Raw genomic sequence first — 9,250 nt, 5'->3', positions numbered from 1 at the left:
TTAAACCAGATTCATTCTTTTTAAAAAAGTTTAAAATTTTTGTGGGTATGTAGTAGATGTATATATTTATGAGGTAAATGAGATGTTTTGATACAGGCATTTGATGTGAAATAAACACATCATGGAGAATGGGGTATCCATCCCCTCAAGCATTTATCCTTTGAGTTACAAACAATCCAATGACACTTTTTATTTTAAAATGTGCGATTAAGTTATTATTGACTATAATCACCCTATTGTGCTATCAAACAGTAGGTCTTATTTATTCTTTCTATTTTTTTTTTTTTTTGTGCCCATTAACCATCCCCACCTCTCCCAGCTCATTTTTTTGGAGGCACATGTAATACATGCTGGACACACAGGCCCACCCGGGGTCTACTCTCTGTGGATCACAGACCATGCCCAAAGAGAGCCAGTCAGGGCGAGAGGTCTGCACGCGCCTCCCCACCAAGTGCAGACAGATGGCCCCGGGTGCCTAGCTCCGGCCCCGCACTCAGAATGTCCTTCAGCAGTGACAGTCAGATGCTCAGCACAGACAGGAAGCAGCCTGGGGCTGCATGCCCGAGCCAAGGCCCCGCAGGGAGCCCGGAGGAGTCAGAAGGTCTCCATACCCTTTCCCTAGGCTCATTCCGCAGCCTGTGCTCCCTGCATTGAGGCTACCCCAGCCAGACCTGAGGCAAGGCCACTGAGCAGACAGACACCTGCCTGGACATGAGAAACCCACCAGAGTCTGAGAAACCCACGTGGCCAGCTCATGTCAGGAAAGGGAGGGTGCTGCTGCAGCTGGGAGAGGAGCTTATTTTTAGCCCATGTATTGGCTGGGGCTTTGCAGACTAAGATGAAGCTCCTGCTCCTTGCTGATGCTGTTATTTCTCCCCACCGGGGCCGGGAATTGGTTTATCTTTCAGGTAACCACCTCAGCAGCCGCCCGCCGCAGCGGCAGGCCCCAGGCAGGTTGCTGTGTGTCTATTATTTTTGATTGCCCATCTTATGGGGCATGAAATCACTTCTGGGAGGGTGTGAGCTTGGCACTGACCTCGCTGCCGCTGGAGAGGGAGCAGGAGGCAACTGTCTCCTCAGGGTGCAGCCGAGGGGGTGGTTCCAGCCAGAGGTCTGGGGCCGTGGGCACTCCTACACTGCGATGGGCCACGCCTTCTGGCCCTGAAGGGGTGGAGTGAAAGGATAGCACCCAAGGGAGGCTGTAGGAAGGCTTCAGCTGGGAGGCAGGGCATCGGCCTCCAGCACCATCTGTACCCTGGCTGGTGCTGCTGTGCACCCAGCCTTCCATGCCCAGGGAATGCTGACGTAGTTTGGTGCCTCAGTTTCCCTTTTCTGCAAAATCAGCAGGGCCATGCTGTCTTTATGGGAAAGCTCTAGGGAAGAATTGCTTGCCTCTTCTAATTTTTGGTGGTTCGTGGTGTTTCTTGGCTGGGGTTGCATAACTCTAAATCTCTGCGGCTCCGCCTGCCTTCTTCAGACAGTCTTCTCCCCTGTCTCACATCGCCCTTTCCTTTCCCCTATAAGGATGCCAGTCTCTGAATTTAGGGCCCACCCTGGATCTCATCTTGAAATCCTTATGACTGTGGTCTGAATGTTTTCTATACAATTCATACATTGAAACTGGATTCCCCTTATGACAGTGTTAGAAGGCGGGGCCTTTGGGAGGTGATGAGTTCGTGGGGGCTCTGTCCTCATGGGATTAGTGCTCTTGTAAGAGGGACCCCAGAGGCCAGGTGCATAGACTTATGCCTGTAATCACAGCACTTTAGGTGGCCAAGGCAGGCAGATCACCTGAGGTCAGGAGTTCAAGATCAGCCTGACCAACATGGCAAAACTCCGTCTTTACTAAAAAAATACACAAATTGTCCAGGCATGGTGGTGCATGCCTGTAGTCCCAGCTACTCGGGAGGCTGAAGCAGGATAATTGCTTGAATCTGGGAGGCAGAGGTTGCAGTGAGCCGAGATTGGGCCACTCCAGCCTGGGTAACACAATGAGACACTGACTCAAAAAAACAAAAAAAAGGAACCCCAGGGAGCTAACTATCCCATTCTACCATGTAAAAACACAGCAAAAAAGTGCCATCCGTGAAGTAGAGAGCAAATCCAAATCCACACCAGACACTGAACCTGCTGGCACCTTGATCTTAGACTTCCCAGCCTCCAGAACTATGAGCAATACATTCTGTTGTTTATAAGCCACCCAGTTTGTGATTTTTTTTTTTTCTTTTAGCAGCTTGAATGGACTAAGACAAGTACTATCTTAATTACATTTGCAAAGACCCTATTTCTAAGTAAGGTCACATCCCCAGGTACTAGGGGTCTGGACTTGGACATAACTTTTGGGGGAACACTATTCAGTTCACTACAGCCAGGTGCTTGTGGAGATGCTCCTTAGTTCTGTCCCCTACCTGCAGTGTGACAAGGCCAGAGGGCACTGCGGTTGGAGGGCATGAGGCCTACAGAGGAAGCTGTTTGCCAGAGAGCTGCTTCTGTGCTGGGCTGTCCACTTCCTTCCTACTCCTGGTGCTCCTGGTTCAGCCAGCATCTGAGCCTTTAGCTCAGAGTCAAGGTTTACACCAAGCTCTTCTCCTTCCCTCTGCAGGAAAGAGCCAGACAATAAGAAAAAATAGGAAGAAAGGAGGTTGAATGAAAGCCTTTCAGAATGTGTGCTACGTGGGCAGAGAAGAAGAAACAGAGGTGACAAGTGGGAAGACCTCCAGGGCCTGAAATTCCCCATCATGCTGCAGCTCTGGACCTGCCCCTACCTGGGTGGGGAGCAGAGGGGTGAACTGACACCTCGGACCCCTGGTGAGGTCCAACAAGACTCACATGCTTGTCTTCAGCAATCCTGGCTTCATCTGGGGCCCTTTTCAAACCCAGGGCCTTCCCTGGGTAACCCAGGCCCCTAGCATCCTACCCACCTTGAGTAGTTGCCCTACACACACACACACACACACACACACACACACACACACACACTCACTCTCTCTCTCTCTCTCTCTCTGTGTCTGTCTCTCTGTCTCTCCTCAGACATGTGTCTCATTCCCTTAGGCCTTCTTTTATCAGCTTTTCAGGTGACGGGGAGCTAATCCTACCAACAAATTCAAACCATCTTGAGAGCTAATGGCTGAAACTGTTAATGATCACTAACAACAAAATGAGTCCTAGGGGCAGGGTGGGGTGTGTGTGTTTATATTTTGCCCTCATTTCCATGCAGAAGTGTTGCGGGAAGTCAGGGACCCCAAATGGAATGACTGGCTGGAGCCGCGGCAGAGGAACATAAATTGTGAAGATTTCATGTACATTTATCAATTCCCAAATAATACTTTTATAATTTCTTATGCCTGTCTTTACTTTAATCTCTTAATCCTATTACCTTTGTAAGCTGAGTATGTATGTCACCTCAGGACCACTGTGATAATTGTGTTAACTGTACAAATTGATTGTAAAACATGTGTGATTGAACAATATGAAATCAGGGCACCTTGCAAACGAACAGAATAACAGCAATTTAGGAAACAAGGGAAGACAACCATAAGGTCTGACTGCCTGGGGGGTCGGGCAGAAAGAGCCATATTTTTCTTCTTGCAGAAAGCCTATACATGGACGTGCAAGTAGGGAAGATATCACTAAATTATTTTCCTAGCAAGGAATATTAATATTAATACCCCAGGGAAGGAATGCATTCCTAGGGGGAGGTCTATAAACAGCTGCTCTGGGAATGTCTGTCCTATGTGGTTGAGATAAGGACTGAGATACGCCCTGGTCTCCTACAGTACTGTCATGGTCAGACCGGTTCTCTTCTCTTGAACCCTGTTTTCTGTTGTTTAAGATGTTTATTGAGACAATATGTGCACCGCTGAACACAGACTCTTATCAGTGGTTCTCCTTTTTGCCCTTTGAAGCATGTGATCTGCTCCCTGTTCTTAGACCTCCTCCCCTTTTAAAACCCTTAATAAAAAACTTGCTGGTTTGAGGCTCAGGTGGGCATCACGGTCCTACTGATATGTGATGTCACTCCTGGTGGCCCAGCTGTAAAATTCCTCTCTTTGTACTCTTTTTCTTTAATTCTCAGTCAGCCGACACTTATGGAAAATAGAAAGAACCTACACTGAAATACTGGGGGCGGGTTCCCCTGATACAGAAGAGGCTTTAGCTCAAAGAAAGGAACCCCTGATGCTGGCAGTGAGACATACTTTTGGATCAAGAGGCTTTGTCAGAGCTCTGGATGTGTTGCATATGTTGACCACATATGCACAGCTGCTGCTGGGTCACCTCCAAGCGGCCCAGGCTGCCTGCCCTTTGCCCTACACTTGTTGGGACAGAGGGCTTTGTTGACCCACCTGGGAACAGGTCTTGGTGGATCAGCGTCTCAGACAGGTCTAGCTAGGTCACACTGACATGTCTCGGGATCTATTTATTACTGTTTCCTCCTGTTTGCAAGATGAAACAACTCAGTAACACGCCTACCCAAGGTCACACACAGTACAGCTTCTTTGATGGGAGTCCAGGTGTGTTGTGCCTCTTGAGTCTAGGCTCTCTTCTTTTTATTTAGGGGGTTGTTTATCCTTTTTCAACGCCATTCCTCTCCTCTCCCTCTCCTTTCAAAAGTCAACCATTCTAAAGTGTTTTGGTTTGTAAGAGTGCAAAATGGTGTGTGTGTGTGTGTGTGTGCGCGTGCATGCGTATGTGTTTGTTGCCTGTGTGTGCTATTTTTAACCTATTTGAGTGGTTCAGAATTACAAATCTCACTCTCTTTCTTCCTCTGTCTACTTAGCACTGCTTTGAACTCTTGCGAGTTCTATGTGAACCACAGTTTCCTTCCTGTTGCTGAGTCCCATGCTTTGCTTCTGTGCATCTTACCTATCCAGTCTCCCCAGAGTGGGCTCCATCTCCCACCACCTCAAGGAATATTACCGTAGATGTCCCACCCCTGTCCCCTTATGAGAGCATGTGAGGAATATGTGGGGGGTACATGCCAAAAAGAGACATGCAGGACCTCAGGGTGCGCATGGCCCGCACTTGCCTCAGGACTGCCATCTCACCTGCCTCCACCCCATCTACATGGCCTCATGGAATTCTTTCCACCTTATCATGCAGGCTCCCTGGCTGTGAAACAGAGCACAGCGTCATGTAAGATTGTCAAAGCTGATACTGAGTATAAGTTGTGGTGAGCCAAAAATGTGCAATGAGAAAACCTACAAAGTTGCACTATAAGAGACATAAAAATTACAGCCATTGGTGTACTGTTCTATTTTTGCCAAATGACCAGATTGTCTGATCATTCCCAATCTGTGCCTGTGCTGGAGGCTCCTGTGTGCACATCCAGATCGGCCCTCCACTCTGCTCTCTGCCCTGCAGGCAGATCTGTCTGGGTAGCGCCAGCAGACTCCCTCCATCTCTGGCTATGGTGATGGTTATGGAGAGGCACTGGCAGGAGACGAGGGAGCAGTATGGAGAGGCACTGGCAGGGGTGAAGGAGCAGTATGGAGAGGCACTGGCAGGGGACGAGGGAGCAGTATGGAGAGGCACTGGCAGGGGACGAGGGAGCAGTATGGAGAGGCACTGGCAGGGGACGAGGGAGCAGTATGGAGAGGCACTGGCGGGGGTGAAGGAGCAGTATGGAGAGGCACTGGCAGGGGTGAAGGAGCAGGAGAGGAGAGCAGGGCTTTACTTCCCTGGCTCCTTTCTCCCCTCAAAACATGTCTCATTCACTTAGGGCTTCTTTGCTCAACTTTTCAGGTGACAGCAAGCCAGGTCACCTGCCTGATGGCTCTCACGCAGCTCCTGTGTCCATTAACTGTGTCCACCCTCTACTACTTCAGGCCCCTGGGTGGTAACCACTGCTCTCTCTTGCTGGCCCCAGGTACTGTATCATCTCTTGTTGATTTCCCTAAACTCTGCCCATACGCTTTTGTGCATATTCCTTCATATTCCTTTATTGAATGGAATGTGTTGTGTTTCCTGCTGGACCCCTGACTGATGATACAGTGTCTGATATGTTAAAGGAATACATAAAATGATGGGCCAGGCTACATAATATTTAAGGACAGTTTTGACACTAACATTTGATGTCTGAGGACAGCTACCGTGTCCTATAATATGCCTGTCTCAGTGCCCCAATTGGAAACATGACCTGGGCTGGCACCTCCCCTCTAGGACACACCTGTCTTCAAACCTTCCCCTATGTCACCTGCCCATCTCCAGAGTATAGCGCCACACTCCACCCCGCCCCACACTCCTCCTCTGTGGCTCTTCAGCTCTCTGGATTGACCTCTGCCAGAGCTTTTCGCTTCCCTGCCTGCCTCATGACTGTCACAAAATTGTGACAGGGTCCCAGGCTTCTAGCACAGGGCCTGGCCCGTAGCAGACCTTTGGTGTTTATGGAGCGCTTGCTGGCCCTAAGATATTTTCTCTGAGCCCACCAGGATCCTCCCTGGCCCAATGGAGACAGTGATCAGCATCTGTCTGGTACCTCAGCCACCCTGTCCTGGACCCACGGCTTGTTCTACCTTTGGGAAGAAGCCAATGACAGGAACTGGAAGATGTGGTTGGAAGATCCCAGGGTGGGGGTGGGGGTGTGGTTGGTGGGTGGTTGGAGGGCTGACATTTTAATTGCATAATTATTTCCCCAGTGACACTGGTGCTGGGGAAGATGAGGCCTACTGCCTGCAGGATGGATGGTGTGAAGATGGGTGAGCTATATTTTCCCAGATAAAAGCACCGATTGCCTATAAACTCTGATTCTGCCTGATGTAAAAGCCACTTTATTGCACATCCAGAAATTACAACCCGTATAAAAGCACATTATTGTGATGTAAAAATAGATTTTTATATAATTTTTTCATGCCACCACCTTGTAATTCCTCATTTCCGAGCACCCTGAGATTGCACTGAGGTTTATTTTTCTCTTTTAATTGTTTGCCATGGCATGCCAATTTATGGTAAAATATTCTCCCTGAGATCAGAGTGGGGCCAGGGCATAAATATCAGCCATCACTTCATGGCAGGCAGGGTTGTGGGACACTCGAAATGCCACCAAACATCAGGGTCCATGTGATGCCACAGATTGGGGTGGGGAGGGCTCCAGTTTCATACTCACCTGACGCCCTCCAGGAGGGGCTCCATCCCCTCCCTTCCTACCTGAGGGAAGGTGCGGTGTATCTCTAGTCTCTGGCCCCTGTCTGTGGGAATGCAGCCAAGGAAAGCTGGGCTCTGGGCTCTACTTAAACTCCACTGGCCTGATCCATCTGGCTTATGTGGCCGCCCCTAGTTCCTTCGTTGTATGGGAAGGACCCCATAAAGCTTCCCTTTCAGAACGTTGACCTTTTCCACATTTAATCTCTTTGCCTTGGTTTCTTTCCAGACAGCCAGCCATAGAAGCCCTTACTTTGGGAGAGAAGAATGAATTTCCTCTCCTGCAGAATGCCATGCCCCTTGGTTACCCACCCAGTCAGGATAGCTCCCTGCTGCGAAGAGCAAGATCCCATCTGTCTGGCCTTCCAGAGACTCCATCCTCACTTACTGAGGGCAGAGGAGGGTCACTTTCCTGTTCTTGCAGCTTTGAAAGGTAGGAGCTTTGAGTGCAGTAGCATGGGCCAAACCAGGCAGCTTCTCCCCACTCCCCACCCCAGGGGAACCCTTGGCTGCCACTAGCTAACCTGCTGGCTGGCACCTGGGGCCTTGTTTCCAGGTCCTGATTCCCAAGTCTGCACTGGACCAAGCTGGAGCACCTCCGCCTGCCATCCAAAAGCTGACGGACAGTGTCTCAGAGTGGACAGCGGTGGGGCTCACAGCCTGGTGCTTTGCAGACGTCTCTCCCACTGGCAATGCTGGGTGAGCTGGGTGAAGAATGGATGAATGAAAGAATGTTTAGATCAGTGGCTCCCAAACGTTACTGTGCATGGGAATCATCTGCTGGGCTCCACAGAGCTTCTGTTAGTAGATCTGGGGTGGGACTAAAAAATTCGCGTTTTAAACAAGTTCCCAAGAGATGCTGATGCTGCTGTTCTGGGGCCGATACTTTGAGCACCACTAGCTCAGATTATTTGTGTTTCTGTCACCCGGATGGAAGGGCGCGGATTATTGTGTGCAGTGTAGACTAACAGGAGATGGAGAGCAATCCGGTGACTGTATCACCGTTCCTGAGACAAGGGCGGGAAGTATGGGGGCAGGGGGAGAGTAAAAACAGGCGGCCAGAAGTCCCCAGAGACCTGCTGGGGGAAGAACTGGTAGAGGAACCAGGAGACTAAGTACCGGGGGGTGAAGCAGTGGGACTCTCTGGAGCTGGGGTGACGGGAGCGCTGGCCACCCCAGGGAGTCTGTGCTTCCAGCATCCGGAGGTTGCAGTCTGGGCCTCCGCGTCTCTGAGCGCCCGAGGCGGCCCCCCGCGAAGTTAAGCGGCCTCGGGCAGGTGGGCCTCGGGCGGGTGGGCAGCGCCGCGTCGCCCGGGACCCGCCTCCTGGACGCACCCTGAAGGGGCCCGGAGGCCTCCTGGGACTGCTACAGTCTCCAGCTGCAGCCTGGCCCGGTCTTCGAGCGGCGAGGGGCCCAGGCCGGTGCAGCGCCCCCGATCCCGGCGCTCCTCTCAGCTCCACGGGGCGCGCAGGCAGCACAGGAACCGCGATCGCCCAGCCAGCCGCGGCTCCGAGCTCCGCGATTTCAGTCGCGCGTTAGGGCTCTTGAGTGTGTGCGCCAAGGGGGGGCCCCTCTGCGGCTGCGCTGGGGGCTGAAGCAGGGCACAGTGGGCAGGAGGCTGCGGGCCGAGGGCGCGTTGCCGAGGGCCAGACCCCGGGTTCCAAATCCGGCCCTGCAACGAATGAGCCCTCGGACCTCAGCCAAGTCGCTTCCCTTCCTCGGCTCTCAGTTTCTTCATCTGCATAATGGGGGTGGGTACGATGATCTTCGTTTCTTAGGCTCTGGGGATCTAGGTCGTGGAAGGCACAGAGAAGTTCCTGCACTAACCATTCCGGGATCCCCTGACCTTTGCTCGCAACCTGGAAGCGGGTGACCTTGGAAGAAACGCCTCTCGCCCTCCGTCCTTGGCTGCCTCCCTGGACAGGCAGCACCCGCAGTGCCCGCGATAGGCTCCACCGCCGCTCTCCGCCCGGCCTCGCCTGGGCCTCAGGGGGCGCGGTTTCCGGGCCATGGGCGTGGTTGCTGGATCGGAGTCCCACCTCGATTTGCGACCTTGGACCAGGGTACGACCCTGTACCACAGCAACCTGGCAGCAGGATACAGCATGTGATGT

General features: G+C 51.8%; 1 long non-coding RNA gene across 1 annotated transcript; it reads left to right on the top strand.

Moving 5' to 3' along the window:
- The first annotated feature begins 811 nt into the window (after positions 1–811).
- On the top strand, positions 812–4,040 carry LOC141410018 (uncharacterized). Its single transcript, XR_012433232.1, has 2 exons — positions 812–908; positions 2,603–4,040. It is a non-coding gene; the product is annotated as an uncharacterized lncRNA (long non-coding RNA).
- The last annotated feature ends 5,210 nt before the right edge of the window (positions 4,041–9,250 follow it).

The sequence above is a fragment of the Macaca fascicularis genome, chromosome 3 (genome assembly GCF_037993035.2).
Source record: "Macaca fascicularis isolate 582-1 chromosome 3, T2T-MFA8v1.1".
In the NCBI taxonomy this organism is placed as follows: Eukaryota; Metazoa; Chordata; class Mammalia; order Primates; family Cercopithecidae; genus Macaca; species Macaca fascicularis.
Note: the sequence above shows the minus strand (reverse complement) of the source record. Positions and strands in the feature narration are given on the sequence as shown.